Source organism: Bos mutus, chromosome 22 (genome assembly GCF_027580195.1).
Source record: "Bos mutus isolate GX-2022 chromosome 22, NWIPB_WYAK_1.1, whole genome shotgun sequence".
Taxonomy (NCBI): domain Eukaryota; kingdom Metazoa; phylum Chordata; class Mammalia; order Artiodactyla; family Bovidae; genus Bos; species Bos mutus.
The window spans coordinates 43,334,464-43,349,795 of NC_091638.1; the positions used below are offsets into that span (position 1 = coordinate 43,334,464).

The window sequence follows — 15,332 nt, forward strand, 5'->3', positions numbered from 1 at the left end:
CCTGCCAATGCAGAGGACACAGATTCAATCCCTGGTCTGGGAGGATTTGACATGCTGTGGAGCAATTAAGCCTGTGCACAGCAATGAAGACCCAGCTCAGCCAGAAAAAGAGAAACAAAAAATTTTTGGTTCCAGTCCACTCCCACCAGACCTACTCAACCAGCGAACACCCCACCTGCTAACAGGCTGGCCTGCAGAAGGTTGCCAGGGAGCTTACAGAGTAAGTCCCATCACATTAAGGGCTGTTTCTTTCCTTTTTTTTTTGCAATCTATGATGTGAAAAATCCATACTCACTCTTCAACGAGCACAGCCTTCTTTCCCAACTGCTACTGGCTCTGGCAGAAGCTGAAAAGGAGACTCTGGAATCACAAGTAAGAAAATGACAAAGCATTAAATCATATCAGAGAATATGAATTAAGTGCTAACAGTCGGCAATAATGCCAGCCTCACTTGAGGCGGAGCCTTTCCTCCTTTGCAAAGGCAAAGTGCAAACATCCTATGGTTTTAAAGTTGCCTCTGGTTCGGGTCACTTCCCCCAGTTAAGCAACGTGCACAAAGGGCACGCAGGGCATGTGAGATAAAAAGCCTGACCAGGAGGGCATGCAAGCTGAAGAAGTATTCTGTGATGCAAACGAAGTATGGGACTGAGCTGGTGATTACTACGCTGCAAAATGAGAGAGGCAATAAGGGAAACAGGCGTGCTCGGGTGAGAGGGGCTTCCGGAGGCTTCAAACTTAACTAAGACCTTCAAATAAAGGTTAAAACTCCCCTCTCTGTCTGGGGTTCAGTTCAGTTCAGTTGCTCAGTCATGTCCAGCTCTTCGCAACCCCATGGACTGCAGCACGCTAGGCTTCCCTGTTCATCACCAAGTCCCGGAGCTTGCTCAAACTCATGTCCATCAAGTCGGTGATGCCATTCAACTATCTCATCCTCTGTCGTCCCCTTCTCCTCCTGCCTTCAATCTTTCCCAGCATCAGGCTCTTTTCAAATGAGTCAGTTCTTCACATCAGGTGGCCAGACTATTGAAGTGTCAGCTTCAGCATCAGTCCTTCCAGTGAATATTCAGGACTGATTTCCTTTAGGATGGACTGGTTGGATCTCCTTGCAGTCCAAGGGACTCTCAAGAGTCTTCTCCAACACCACAATTAAAAAGCATCATTTCTTCGGCGCTCAGCTTTCTTTAACAGTCCAACTCTCATATCTATACATGACTACTGGAAAAACCATAGCTTTGACTAGACAGACCTTTGTCGGAAAACTGTCTGGGGTTAGGGTTACCTAAAAGCTCTACTCAGAAAGAAAAGAGAGGAAGCTGGCAAACCAATGGGCAAATGAATACAATATTTCTACTAGAGTGGCTAACAAGAGGGGACTACAAAGCTCATAAGCAGGGCTGGACAGTACAGAGATGCTGGCCAAGACACCACAGCAAAAAAATGAGGAGATAGGCAGATGGGTAATGGAAGGTAAATCCACAAAACCCCTGAATTATTCCAGAGGGATCAAAGAGTTAAACATAAGGGGGAAAAAAGTACGAAAGTTCTAGAAGAAAACATGAGAACTCTGGAAAAAATCTTCCTCAGTAAGATATAAAACCTAGGGGCCATAACATAAAGATTAATAAGCTGACTGCATAAAAAATCTTTTTAAATGACACACGGAAAGGGATAGCATGAACAAGATTAAAATCTGTTGATACATATCAGGCAACAGACTAACAAAGGGTTCCTACAAATCAATAAAAACAACAAAATCTAATAGAAAAATGGGCAAAAGATTTGAACAGATAATTGAACAGGAAGGAAATACAAATGAGTCTTAGCTAAAAAGATGCTCAATCTTAACTTCATTTACAAGAGAAACACAAATTAAACCTCCAAGGTGATGGTGATCTCTGTTCACCATACTGGCGAACAACAAAAGTGTAACAACAGACAGTGTAGCTGGGGCTGTGGGGTTGCCCTCAGCAACATAATTTTACATTCCCATTAACAAAATCTACAGATGGCATTTTGACAAAACCTGCAGCAATGTAAAATACACACACCTTTGATCAAATCATCTCTAATCTCCAGGAATTTATTTATGCTCATACCTGAACATATGTGAGAATAAGTTTGTACACGGTTATTTGTTATAGTATTACTTATCATGTCAAAAAAACCTGGAACTTACATGCCCACTCATAAAGGACATGTTAAGTAAGCGATGGTACAACTTTATAAACAAGTTATAGTGTACAGTCATTAAATGCAAATAAAATTAATATAAGCCATTACGTATTATAGGCTGGGCATAAAGTGAAATAAATAGGCTGAGCACTTCCAAAAAATAATTATATATGCTGCTGCTAAGTCGCTTCAGTCGTGTCCGACTCTGTGCAACCCCATAGACGGCAGCCCACCAGGCTCCCCCGTCCCCGGGATTCTCCAGGCAAGAACACTGGAGTAGGTTGCCATTTCCTTCTCCAATGCATGGAAGTGAAAAGTGAAAGTGAAGTCGCTCAGTCATGTCCAACTCTTTGGGACCCCATGGACTATAGCCTACTGGGCTCCTCCATCCTTGGGATTTTCCAGGTAAGAATACTGGAATGGGTTGCCATTTCCTTTTCCAGGGGATCTTCCCAACCCAGGTATCGAACCCAGGTCTCCTGCATTGCAGGCAGGCGCTTTACTGCCTGAGGCACCAGGGAAGCTGTCTGTTCTATTTGTCTCTGTGGGTAATGACCCCTAAGGTACATAGTTAACTTTCAAAAGCAGGGAACAGAAGAGAATGGGTAGGATAACATCTCTTGTATTGTGTGAAAGAGAGGAAAATACGCATGTTATTGCTTACCTATGTGTAAAATGTTTCTGAATGGATGCAGAAGCAGCTGAGAACCAAACGAGTCGGGCTGGGAAGGGAGCTGAGAGGCTAGGGGCAGAGATGAGGGAGGCTGTTCACTGACATGAACCATACCTCTTGAGTTGCTACCATGTGTGTGTAAAAGGTTTTCCCTCTTTAATTAAAAAATACAACATAGGGCTTCCGTGGTGGCTCTGTGGTAAAGAATCCCCCTGCCAATGCAGGACATCCCTGCAGGGATCTCAGGTTTGATCCCTGGTCTGGGAAGATCCCTGCAGGCCATGGATCAACTAAGCCCACGCACCACAACCACTGAGTGTGCTCCAGAACCCGGAGCCACAGCTACTAACTCCATGTGCAGCAACTACTGACGCCTGCACCCTAGAGCTTGTGTGCAACAAGAGAAGCCACCACAGTAAGACTGCACACCCCAACTAAAGAGTAGTGCTCACTGCAACTAGAGCAAAGCCCGCACAGCAACAAAGACCGGCACAGCCAAGAATAATTAACTCTTAAAAAATAAAATAAAAAATATAAACTCCTCAAATGCAATGGTCTATCCTATACAGTAGCCATTAGCCACATGCTAGCTGTTTAAATTTAAACTGATCAAAACTAGGTAAAATGTAAAAATCAGTTCTTCAGCTGCACTAGTCACATTTCACATGTTCAACAGTCACAGAAATTCTATCTCCTTTATAGTTCTGGGAAAGGTACTGATAAGAGGATTCACTCTGTCTTGCTTTATACCAAATCACTAGCACCTGATTCCCCATGGGGGCTTTTGCTTTAAGAACCATCCAAGCCCATGGCCCCCTCCCCTGCTTCTACCACCTAGGGCAGTACTGTGGCCAAGGAAACTTGGCCGAGCCAGGCAGGGCCTGTGGACAGAGGATCAGAGAACTGGAAAATCCTGCTACTCAATCCTCGGGAGAAGGGGCACAGCCAGAGGAGAGGCTGGCAGATCAATAAGGGGCTCAGCTGGAAGGCAGGTAGCTTATACCCTGCGGTATATCTTCTAAAAAATCGTACTGGCAAAGAGACAGGGCAATGAAACATGCGCCATGTGCCCTGAGCTAGCCCAGCACCTTCAAAGCATCAGCCTCTGGGGTCAAGATGCAGCTGTGGCGATAGTCTGAAATAACCACCTGCCTGAAACCATACTTTAAGCCAGGCAACCCCACAGGGATACAAGCCAGTCTCCCACTGGATAAAAGAGAAGCCAAAAGCCACTTGATCCTTTAGCTCTATGGACCCAAGTCTTCAGACTCTTGGGGAGCCTGGGACAAGCTTTCATTCAAACGCTTCTCTACGAATGAGTGCCAGTGTATGCACTGTCATTGGCTGAGGTCAGTTCTCAAAGGTAAAGTGCTAGAGCATCACAGAAGTGACTATCTTTCACATGACTAAAAGAAATTAAAATAGCCCTCTGTATGGGCATGCAGTGGCAGAGGCCTGAAATAGAACCTCAGAGCCCCAAAACACTCTCCCATCTCTGGAAGCTGTGCTCTGAAGTTATGACTGATTTGAGTTGTTGTATGTCAGAAACCAGCACAACACTGTAAAACAGCCGTCCTCCAATCAAAAAGCGAGCTGAAAAGACTATTGTTTAAAAAGAGGAAAAGCAACGAGATTACAGAGGGTTCTGACGTTTCTAAAGGAGGGAAGCTGGTCTACAGTATTTTCTAGCTAGTGTGAGACAAAAAGGAGCTCTCTTATAAACAGCCAGCACTTTGATCAGGATAAGATTTCTGGCTTCCAGTACGAGGTCCAGCATTCAGAGCCCTTTGTGAGCTGGTCCCTACCTTCCTTAACCAGAAGCTCTTCCCCAGAGATCTCTGTAACTCAGGAAAATCAGCATCAGAAAAAAAACTTCATAGTTAAGAATAAAACACACTTTTGTTTGGAACTCTATCCAAATAAGTAAAAATCAAAAGCTGTCAGTTCTAAGATCAAAAGCAAATATGGAACAAAATAACTGCCGCCTATGCTAATTCTTAGAACAGCGAATGAATCTCATGTGGATTGCCTTAAAAGTACGCTAAATCCTTCCACTTAACATCTGGTTGTCACAGTGCTATCATTCAGGGGACATTTTTGCAAAAATATTTTACTTGGCCTCCCAATCCTTTGAGCTTCAAGTCCCTCCCTTCTCTTCATCAGTTAACAGGTCTCACATTGCCAGACTGCCACCCATTACAATCTCCACACGTCAGTCAACCAGCCCCCCAACATCCCTTGCTGTGATTTCATGAAATTCTGTCTCTGTCAAGAGTTATAATTTCACTTTCTAAGGTAGGTCTCATATTTGTAAAATGTCCTTATGTCTTGGGAGGGACAGATAACCAAGACATGGATGCTCCAGGAGCCTGGCTGGACACCAGGGTTAAAAAGGGAGGAGGCATGATGGGGTGGGACCCAAGTGCATAAGTGGCAAGTCCAGCAATGGATAGATTCCTGTTATAACTGCCACATTCCCCCTAAAACCTGGAAACTCCGGGGAATTCGTTACCAGATAGGCTGATAATCTGACCTTCTGGTGGGGGCACCTGAACTAGCTTTGTATTTTTCTCCACTTCCCCATTTTCTGTTGATCTGAACTACACACTCTATCTACCCCCATCTTCTAACAAATCATTCTGGCAGAACTAGGCGTTATCTCCTTCAGTGAACCTTCCCTCAGTCCCCCAGCTGTCAGTAACCTTGACTTCCTTCTGCATGCCAACAAGTATTTGTGATCTGTGTCTTCTGCTGTAATATGAAAACACTGGCGGCACTCTGCACTAGGCTGCAAGCTCCGTGAAGACAAGTCTTACTACATCTCTGCAGGTGCCACGGCACTTTAGCATCACCACGCCTTCCCTCGGTGGGCACTTAGTATAACACCAAACGACAAACAGGCAAGCCATGAATCACAGTGCTGCCCCACCAGCGCCACTGCGGGCCATTCCTTCACTCTGTTCTTTATGGTCACTAACAAAATGAGCATTCCTCACCAGAGTAGCTTTAGAGACTCCAGAGGGGCAGCTGAGACCCAGAGAGCTTAAGCAAGCTGTCCAATGGCACACAGTTCTTCTCTTCTTCTGCCCCACTCCACTGGTGGCTCACAGTGGCCCACAGCGTGACATGGAAGGCCATGGACAAGTTGGAGCCTGCCCATCCTTCACATGTCATCCTCTTGTATCCTGCCCCCTATTTTCCTGAAAGATCTACAATCCTGACATGGCATACTCCTTCACACCCACAGGGCTTCCGCACAGTGGCTCCCCTACCCCCAGCACAGCCCTGCTTGGGGGACTTGAGGTTACATCCTTCAAGTCTCGGCTAGGAAAACATTGTGTTGTTGTTGTTCAGTTGCTCAGTCGTGTCTGACTCTTTTGTGACCCCATGGACTGCAGCTCACCGGGCTCCTCGGTCCATGGATTTCTCAGGCAAGAATACTGGCATGAGCTGCCATTTCCTCCTTCAGGGCATCTTCCCAACCCAGGGATCGAACTCGCATTTCCTGTTTGGCAGGTGGATTCTTTACCACTGGGCCACCTGGGACCACCCCACCTGTAAATGCTTCTCTGAGGGTCAGCTGTGCAGTTCCATAACCTACGTTCACATCTCTGCTCTGTCACTACCAGCTTTGGGACCTCGGCAAGTCACAGAACCTCTTGGAGCCTCAGTGTGGGGAGAAAATCAAATGATGCATGGAGACTGCTCAAAGCAGGGACTGGACGGTGATGAGTACTCGCTGCACAGCTGGGAAGCACTGACCTGCTCTCCTGGGAGGAGCTGCACAGCCGTGCCACTGAAATCGAGCAGGACCCTATGGGGCCCTCCTGGGAACAAAAGCCTTTCTGTGCTCCCTCCTTATCTGTAGGAAATAGGTTTCATTCAGCCTCCTTGACTTTCCCTGAGTTCCACAGGGCAGATTCAAACAGTTGCTAATCAGGGAAGAGAGGGGCTGCAGAAACAGAGGAGTAGTCGAGAAAGAAAAGTTCAGCCTTGGGGCAGGGTCCTGGTTCCTCCTCAAGGAACACACAGAACACTATCTTCGATCTCTTCTATAGGAACTAAGGCTCCCACCCAGATTGAGGATGGTAACTTCAGGCTGAGTGTAAGATTCCTGGAGCACAGCTTTGACCTCACCACCAACCAAGCAGAAGAAAGCCACAAACCCTGCAGCCCTCAGCTCTAATTCGCCTTTTAAAAATGTCTCCCCTCAACCCACTGGGGGAGTAACCTGTCCCCTTTGCTTGGCCCTGCTATACATGTACTCTGCTCCAGACTCCGCCATTTCGGGGTGTCTGTCCGCACTGTGTATTGTCCACACGAACTTGTGTTCAGGAATACGCCTCCATCACCCTGCACTGCTGCTGTGCCAGGTCTGCTCAGACGCTTCATCAGTAAGCAGCTCTCTGTCGCTATCTTTATATTCCCAGAGTCTAGCCCATAGCTCAGTTCCCAAACTTCATCACATATCAGGCTTGAATCCTCTTCCGGGTACATCACGAGGCAGATACCCAACACCAGCAGCCAAGAGCCACAGCTTCTGGAAAACCACCTGAGCAAGGCTGCTGTCACTCTGGGTAAACATTTTACAAGAAGAGGATCTCAACGTGCAGCCCTGTAAGCACCTCTGCTCACACCTTCTGCAGGCAGTACTGTTTTCCTGAATCAGCAGTTTCCTTGGAACAGCTGGAAACGCATCCGATGACGGGCAACAACATGCTACATGGCTGCTGGGACTGAATATATGATCAAGAGGGTTTCTGAAGGTCTAGTTTAGGAGAATATCGTGATCTTTCTTGAAGCGGGGACTATCTTCATGGTTAAGGAAGACTTTGGTTTGCAAAAATTACTTCTAGATGGTGTGTGCTCGGTCGTATCCAACTCTTTGTGACCCCATGGACTGTAGCCCACCAGGCTCCTCTGCCCATGAGATTTTCCAGGCAAGAATACTAGAGTGAGGAGCTATTTTAAAGCTCCAGGGGATCTTCCAACCCGCATCTCTTGCGTGTGCCCACATTGGCAGGCGAATTCTTCACCACTAGCAACATCTGGGAAGCCCCTAGGGGACCCTATGTCTCAATTAGGGTTTCTCAATCATAGCACAAAGGACATTTGGGGCCAGATTAATTCTTTGTTGTGAGGGGCTTTCCTATCCACTTCCTAAGCATTGTGAGAGTAATTAGCAGTATCCCCTGCCTCTAACCAGTGGAGAGAGGCCCCCAAGTTTTGATAAGCAAAAATGTCTCCAGATGGTGCCAAATACTCCCTAGGCGTAAAGCTGCCCTCAGTGGAGACCTATTTCTACAGGAAGTGAACCCACTCAACTCCAATCTTTATTACGGCAGTTAATCAGTGAGGAACATTTTTAGTCACTCCCCAAATCTACTTTGAAACATTTTCTTTCAGTGCTCAGGAGTTTTTTTTTTTTAAGGGCACAGTCTTGAAGCTGTTCCTTTTTTTCTGCATTTTAAACTTGAGGATAATTACTTTATAATATTGAGTTGGTTTCTGCCATACATCAACATGAACCAGCCGCAGATATACATATGTCCCCTCCCTCGTAAACCTTCCTCCCACTTCCCTCTCCATCCCACCCCTCCAGGCTGTCACAGAGCATAGGCATTCCCTGAATCATACAAGCAAATCTCCACTGGTTATCTATTGTACATATGGTAATGTTGCTAAAGCTGAAACTCCAGTACTTTGGCCACCTCATTCGAAAAGGCCACTCACTGGAAAAGACTCTGATGCTGGGAGGGATTGGGGGCAAGAGGAGAAGGGGACGACAGAGGATGAGATGGCTGGATGGCATCACCGATTCAATGGACGTGAGTTTGAGTGAACTCCGGGAGTTGGTGATGGACAGGGAGGCCTGGCATGCTGCCATGGGGTCGCAAAGAGTCGAACACAACCGAGCGACTGAACTGAACTGAACTGAATGTATATGCTCCTCTGTCCATGGAATCCTCCAGGCCAGAACACTGGAGTGGGTAGCCGTTCCCTTCTCCAGGAGATCTTCCTGACCCGGGGATCTTCCTGACCCAGGGATCAAACCCAGGTCTCTTGCATTGCAGGTGGATTCTTGACTGTCTGAGCCATCATGGAAGCCCTGTATGTTTCAATACCATTCTTTCAAGTCATCTAACCCTCTCCCTGACCATAAGTCTATTCTTTCTGTCAGTGTCTTCTCTGCTGCCCTGCAAATAGGATCATTCATACCATTTTTCCAGATTCCATATACATACCTTGCCAGGCTTTCAACCCTGGCTGCACAATACCCAGGGAGCTTTACGAAAAGAAACAAAAACAGATTCCTGGAATTCCTAGGCCCCACCTTCAGAGATTCAGATTCAGCCTGACTGGAGCAGAGGTCAGAGAAGGTTCTAACAGGCAGCCAGATGCACTTCCCAGAGACATTTCATTTGATTCTCCCTTCTCCCCCATCCTTTGAATCTGGCATTGTTAAAAGCCAGCAAGCCATTCAGCCAAAATGAGGCTAAGGGAATTTGTTAACATCTTCATTCTTAACAATAAAACATTCTCTGCATACTCAATTTCTTGGCCTGCAGATGACTTGCCAGAAAGAAGGGAATTTAACTCTATAACCACGTGACTTTCCCATAGCCTTATAGATCTAAAGACTGCTATCCTAAAGGACTATTTTTTTTTTTGGCTACACCATGCGGCATGTGGGATCTTAATTTCCCAATCAGGGATCAAACCAGGGCCCCCTATGTAGGAAGCGTAGTCTTAATCACTGGACCACCAGGGAAGTCCCTTCCATAGGACTTTCTGTGAACAAAGAAATGTTCTCTGTTTGCTCTGCCTAATATGGTAGCTGCTGGCCACATGGCACATGAGCACTTGAAATGCGGCTAGTGTGACTGAAGAACAGAATTGTACGTTTTATTTAATTTGAATTAATTTAACTTTAATAGCCATATGTGGCTAGAAAGAAAGTGAACTCGCTCAGTCGTGTCCGACTCTTTGGACCCCATGGACTGAAGCCTACCAGGCTCCTCAGTCCATGGAATTTTCCAGGTAAGAGTACTGGAGTGGGTTGCCATTTCCTTCTCCAGGGTATCTTCCCAACCCAGGGATCGAACCCAGGTCTCCTGCATGGCAGGCAGACGCTTTACTGTCTGACTGTAAAGGACAGTATGAAAAGTGCTTACATCCCTGCAGGGTCATAGAAATAAAGAAAAGCTGTAACAGCTACTAAATTTCATACAACTGTGAAACTTACAAAACTTTTTCTTTTTGGGGGAGGGGATAACGGCTCTACAATATTGTGCTGACTTTATGTCTTATAACATCTAAACTCGACAGTCCTTAAATTATCAAATGGGATCCTAACATATTCCAGTAAAGAATCTTAGGAGAAATTTTTAAATAAATTTTTTTTTAATTTGCAGAACTAGCTTCCCATCAAATTCCAAACACTAGCTTTGAAGGTGACATTCTTGGCCTCTTCTTCTGAACACTCACCCCTGTAATGACTGATCTAGTCGTCAGAATAACCAGAAGTTGGAAAAGTATATGGCACGTGGAAGTGGATTTCCACAGTCTCAGCAGTTTACTAGCCTACTAGGATAAAGCATTCGTTTGCTTTCTTTTCCTCCAGACCCAGGTAACCTTTGAATCGAACCTCTTACTCCCAAGATAGGCCTGAACCAACCACACACACTGCAAACCAAGGTCATCTCTAAGGTTTTTTTTTTATTCCCTCCTATCATTAAGTTTCATAATCCCTTACAACTGCACAAACCACATTGACGCATTCATTCTAGGTAACACAGATTCTCACAGAGCTAGAAGGTCATATATTTTTAAAGCTTAAAAAATAGGCAATTTTATCGCATTGTAAAGGCAACGGATGATATATCGCAGTTCAAGACATTCTCACAGGCAGGCCTTTCCAAGCACAAAAAATTCTTACCTCTTCTTGGCTTGAACTCCCCTGACCCATCACTAAGCAAAATTAGTATGAGCCATATAGTAATGAGTTAATAATTCTCCAATAATTCAAAGTAGTGGTCACTCTTCATACTAATAGGTATTTACTGAGTGCTTATCATGTGCTGGGCCCTGTGCTTTACTTTATCTAAATCTCACCACTGCCTTCTAAAGCAGGTATTATTACCAGAAGCTGAGGCTCAAAGAGGTTAGGTAACTGGCCCACAGCCACAAAGCTACCCAGTGGTAGAAGTGGGATTTAGACCTGAGTCTCTCTGATTTTTCTGGTGGGACCCCTCAGCGTTATGAACAAACATGTAGTTATAATATTCAGTACCTCACTGAGTCATTCTCCCTGTGATCAGCTGCAGCTCAATGAAGGGAGTTTGGGGTTGCAGGCTTCAGAAATTCTGAGCTTATCCTTACTTCAGAAACCACCCCATCCCCCATGGACCTCTCTCTCTGTCCTGGGGCTTCACCAGGCAGGTGGGAAGAGGAGTCTTGGGGAACACTAGTAATCCTAACAGCACGACTGCACCCAAGAGGATAAGGCAGATGTGTGCTGCAGAACTTTCCAAACACCATTATGGGAGTAGAAGGTGGTAGGATCCCAGCTACACATCCCAAGGGAGAAAGAAAGAGATTTTAGGTGGGAGTAGGGGAGAAATCAGGAGAGTGTTTTCAAGGGGACAGACAAGTTAAGACTCTAAGGGGTAGGTAATGTTTTGTTAAATCAAAAACAAATGGAGACCAGCCTTGAAGATTCCCTGAGCAGATGATAACTAGTGTAGCTACACAAAGCTTAATTTAACTTATTTCGGAAGACTCACTTATGTCAGTTCTCGCTCATGTCCCTAGAAATCATACGCAAAACCTGAACTGTTTCCCAAGGTTGACATGAGGTAACTACTGACTAATTCCCTATTATTTAAGAAAATTCTAATATTACAACCATCTACTGTAAAGAATAAACCACCACTTCTTTCTCACTATATAAGCTGCTTTACTGCAGATGGTGATTGCAGCCATGAAATTTAAAAGATGTTTACTCCTTAGAAGGAAAGCTATGACCAATCTAGACACCATATTAAAAAGCAGAGACATTACTTTGTCAACAAAGGTCCATCTAGTCAAGGCTATGGTTTTTCCGGTAGTCAAGTATGGATATATGAAGAAAGCTGAGCACCAAAGAATTGATGCTTTTGAACTGTGGTGCTGGAGAAAACTCTTTAGAGTCCCTTGGACTGCAAGGAGATTCAACCAGCCCATTGTAAAGGAGATCAGTCCTAGGTGTTCATTGGAAAGACTGATGTTGAAGCTGAAACTCCAATACTTTGGCCACCTGATGCGAAGAGCTGACTCATTTGAAAAGACCCTGATGTTGGGGAAGATTGAAGGCAGGAGGAGAAGGGGACGACAGGGGATAAGATGGTTAGATGGCATCACCGACTCAATGGACATGAGTTTGGGTAGACTCCAGGAGTTAGTGATGGACAGGGAGGCCTGGCGTGCTGCAGTTCATGGGGTCGCAAAGAGTCGGACACAACTGAGCGACTGAACTGAACTGAACTGAAGCTGCTTTAAAACAGTTTATCCCTGAGCCTCGTTCCACTGTTTTGGTTTTTACGCTCCTGGTTTTGTCTTTTTGGAGTGTGCACAATAAATTTTTACTAATTACTACTACTCTGGTAATTTATTGGTTTTACTTGTTTTATTTCTGAACTTTTGACAATTTAGACATTAGAGATTCCATGAAGAGCATTCCCAGAGCAGGTGACAACCTAAAGAAAGGCAGCAGAGGGTAGAATGTGTGTTCACTAGCTTGGGTTAGAGCAAAGGAAGCAGAAAAGGAAGGACATCACGATGCAGAAGGGGAGGTGGGCAGGGTCTCCAAGATCCCAGACTGAAGGGCTGAGGCAGCCATCAGAGAACCTAGCAAGTACCAATTAACCATCCCAGGACCTGTTTTGCACCCCAGTCCTGGCACTTTCAGGCTGTGTGGCCTCACGCAAGTCCTTTCTCCTCTTTGGGCATCAATATTCTTAAAGAGGGTACCAAGGATCCCTTGCTGGTCCAAAAACCTAATTTTAGAAAAATAAATTTATGCCAGGGACACAGGTTATTAACTTCTGTAATTTCTAACTTTCTATATTAAAAAATGTTGATAAAAATTTATTAGTTACAATAAAGTAAGCCCAGTGGTTCAGAATGGGGGCTTTGAGGTGACTCAGTGTGTCCTGGGAGGGACCCATCTCTGAATCCCTCTCATTTTTCGTCTGAGAAATGGGCACAATGGAGGCACCCACCTCATATGGGGGTATTGGTAGGAGTCCGACAGGTAAGGTTTTCAAAGGTGCTTAGGAAAGGGCCTGACACCCTGTTTTTGCTTACTGTATGTCAGCTCTTATTAAGAAGCTATTTTTAACCCCAGCCAGGTGGAGTCTGCCATTAGGGATTTCTGAGCCGGTGAGAGGTGAGATCTTTTCTTTACCACTCAGCCCGCGGGCACAGAAAAGGATTCATACAGTGGCCTGCTGGCACAGCCTTTCAGTCTACAACTTCTTCCTCCCTCCTTCGGCCTGGCCTCCTCTACTCCCCTGCGGGTTCAGGGGTACACAACCCGCAGGAGCAGCCAGCGTTACACAATCCGCATTTCCAACTGCCAGGAAGCCCTGGGGATGCCGAGGTTGCCGGGCGGTGCAGTCGGGGTGGTTGGACCAGCAACCTGACTGACAGGTTGAGCGGAGGAGAGGTTGCAAAGGAACTGAGGCAGGGTGGAGAAAGAGCTGAAAGGCTGCTGGAGGTAAGTTATGGTTGGGAAAGGTCTTGAGGGGTGCACATGTCTGGGGCAGGATGGAGGCAGATGACAGCAGCTGGCAGGGCAGCTGAGCTGTAGCCTCCAAACCATTGAGGCACTTGGGGAGGGGCGCCTACGGGCTGGTGCAAGCAGCGGGGAGGCTGAATAGAAGCGTGCAGGTCCCGACCAGTCCTCATCTTGTCTGGGTGCTTAGGGCAGCAGGCAGCCCGGCCCCGGGGAAGTAGGGACCAGGGATTCAGGAATGTCAAACCTATCCAGGTGCAGGAAGGGAGAGCGCAGGGGCTGCTGCTGGGGCTGGGAAACGGAGGAAAAAGGGAGGTACAGGTCCCCAACCCTTTTTCTGGAAAGAGGTCAGGCAGTCCGGACTCGGAAGTGTAGGGTAGGTCATGGGGCCATTGGGGGAGCCCGGGAATATTCCCTCCTAAATGCGCACCACCAACCCCCTCGCCTCCCACCCCGACCGGCGCTCACCTCACCTGACCTCAGCCGTCTGCAACCCCTGCGCTATCCAGACGTCCGTCACTGGTCCTGGCCCCCAGCTCGGACCCGGCTACTGCGCGGAGCCTGGGAGCGCATCCGCTCTCAGTTCCAGGCCCGCCTCTGCTGGGCGTCTTAAAGGCGCAGTGCGCGGGCCTACGTCCCCCGACAGAAAAGCTGGCTCCGCCCCCGCGCTGCTCCCAGGCTGCCGCGTTCCTTCTTGGAGGCTCAGGGGCGAGAACTCCTAGCTCTTGGGCATTCCCAGGTCGTAGGGTAAAGCCCGGAGGATAAAGTTGGTATTTGACACAACCCGATCCCACCAACCTGTCTCTAGACATCCTGGAGCACCTACCGTGTTCCCTGTGCAGCCCCAGGTGCCGGGTAAGGGGAAGGGGTGGCAGAACCCAATCACCCCCGCCTCGACCCCAAAGCTTTGACTGGGGCCTGGGGGAGGGCTGGAACCCAAAGGGCCACACACACTTCCACAATACGACGACAGAATCCTTTGCGGCATTGTTTATTTTGCGTGCTCAAGTCGCTCAGTTTTGTCCAACTCTTTGCGACTCTATGGACTGTAGCGCGCCAGGCTTCTTTGTTCATGGGACTTCCCAGGCAAGAATACTGGAGTGGGTTGCCATTTCCTTCTCCAGAGGATCTTCCCAACCCAGGGATCGAATCTACATCTCCCCTGTCTCCTGCCTTGTAGGCTGATTTCTTTACCGCCAAGCCGTTTTCTGTTCAGAGGCTCAGTCGTATCCGACTCTTTGCGACCCCATGATTCGCAGCGCCAGGCCTCCCTGTCCATCACCAAATCCCCGAGTTCACTCAGAATCACGTCCATCGAGTCAGTGATACCATCCAGCCCTCTCATCCTCTGTCGTCCCCTTCTCCTTCTGCCCCCAATCCCTCCCGGCATCAGAGTCTTTTCCAATGAGTCAACTCTTCACATGAGGTGGCCAAAGTACTGGAGTTTCAGCCTTAGCATCATTCCTTCCAAAGAATCCCAGGGTTGATCTCCTTCAGAATGGACTGGTTGGATCTCCCTGCAGTCCAAGGGACTCTCAAGAGTCTTCTCCACCACCACAGTTCAAAAGCATCAATTCTTCGGCGCTCAGCCTTCTTCACAGTCCAACTCTCACATCCATACATGACCACAGGAAAAACCATAGCCTTGACTAGACGAACCTTTGTTGGCAAAGTAATGTCTCTGCCTTTGAATATGCTATCTGAGCACCT

The 15,332-nt window shown here is 47.0% G+C and overlaps 1 protein-coding gene across 5 annotated transcripts in view; it reads right to left on the reverse strand.

The window, feature by feature from the left end:
* The window catches only part of ABHD6 (abhydrolase domain containing 6, acylglycerol lipase), a 48,508-nt gene extending 34,283 nt beyond the window's left edge, over positions 1 to 14,225 (reverse strand). For 2 of the 5 annotated variants that reach the window (XM_070359337.1, XM_005898991.3), the window contains exons 1-2: positions 14,091 to 14,225; positions 296 to 360 (exon numbers count right to left, since the gene is read on the reverse strand). The gene's annotated coding sequence lies outside the window, so the exon portion shown is untranslated. The remainder of the gene's footprint in view (positions 1 to 295; positions 361 to 14,090) is intronic. The other 3 variants (XM_070359336.1, XM_070359334.1, XM_070359335.1) reach the window with 2 other exon arrangements.
* Between the last annotated feature and the right edge of the window lie 1,107 nt (positions 14,226 to 15,332).